Below are 1,576 nucleotides of genomic sequence, written 5' to 3'. Positions count from 1 at the left end.
ATATAAAAAAACAATACGACATAGGGCTTATTTTATTATTAATATAGGCCACAACGTGTGTTTGAAACTAAATATAAGCATTTTCATCGTGGTTTTATTTATTACAATCATAGGCCTATTCTTTCACCATCATTACACATTGAGGCCCTTCTTTCAGGTAAAACGATCTATCTTAAATTTTCTTTCTCAAGTTTGGGACAATTAGGTTTTTAAATAACTTAGATGGTAAAGGAGGGCAAGCACAAGCTCTAACCCTAACAAATGCGCGCGAAAAAATGTTTGTGTTTTTAATTCTAATTTCGTCGGAATTGATCAAAACTCCCTAAATGTGCAAGTTTTAGAGGAAATTGGCCTACCTCAACAAGAAATGCTCTTATGTTATATATGGCCACACTCGTTTTTTTTAACTGAATATAAGCATTTTCCTTATGGCTTTATTACAAACATATTCTTTCAACATCATTACACATTTGAGGCCCTTCTTTTAAGTAAAACGATCTATCTTAAATTTTCTTTCTTGAGTTTGGGAATATGTGTTATAACTTCGAAGGCAAAAGAGAGCAAGCACAAGCTTGAAGATTTAAAAATGCGCGAAGCCCGCGAAAAAGTTTTAGAGGAAATTGGCCTACCTCAACAAGAAATGCTCTTATGTTATATATGGCCACATTGGTTTTTTTAAACTGAATATAAGCATTTTCCTTATGGCTAGCTTTATTTATTACAAACATATTCCTTCAACATCATTACACATTGAGGCCCCTCTTTTAGGTAAAACGATCTATCTTAAATTTTCTTTTTTGAGTTTGGGACTATGCGTTACAACTTAGAATGCAAAGGAGAGCAAGCACGAGCTTTAACATTAAAAAATGCGCGAGAAGCGCGCGAAAAATTTTTGTTTTTTTAATTTTAATTTCGTCGGAATTGATCAAAACTCCCTAAAATGTGCAATTTTTAGAGGAAATTGGCCTACCTCAACAGAATATGCGATTTAAAATTTGAGGTTTTCAGGCACTTTCCCGGGTGAAAAGGGCCTTCAATGGGGAAAGATTTTCCACAGATGGATATTTTCCCCTTGTCCGCCGGTGCTTACGCCACTGCGGAGAATATCTGGCGGCTTAGATCAAATGCGCTATGGACACTTTTTGAAGTGGAGAAGGGGTTGCAGACCAGGGTATTGTGATATCTGTTCATCATATCTTCCTTTTTATTCTTGTCTTTGTTTTTCTCTTCTCTTTTTCAACATTCCTCCCCCGAGAAAATTTCGATTTCTAGATGGCGGGAAATGAGCTTTCCCGACTTCTGACGTGTCTTTAATTACTTTAAATTTCTTCAAAATTCAAGGTTTTCCACTCTCGAAAACGGTCAGGTAATTTTTTTCCCATTGTTATTACGTTAAATAGAGCTAATGTGTGTATACATACATAACAATTTTTAAAAAATGAGTAGTTGCATACGAATTTTCCATGAATCGATGAATCCCAAAAAGAAAGGGGTCCGGAGGTTCTTCCCCAGGAAAATTTTGATTCCTAGAAGGCGGGAAATGAGCTTTCCCGACTTCTGAGGTGTCTTTTAATTA

Source organism: Anneissia japonica, unplaced genomic scaffold (assembly GCF_011630105.1).
Source record: "Anneissia japonica isolate Jap-2015-1 unplaced genomic scaffold, ASM1163010v1 scaffold287708_len1499824_cov190, whole genome shotgun sequence".
Lineage (NCBI taxonomy): Eukaryota > Metazoa > Echinodermata > Crinoidea > Comatulida > Comatulidae > Anneissia > Anneissia japonica.
The sequence above is the reverse complement of the archived record's forward strand: the minus strand, read 5'-3'. Positions refer to the sequence as shown.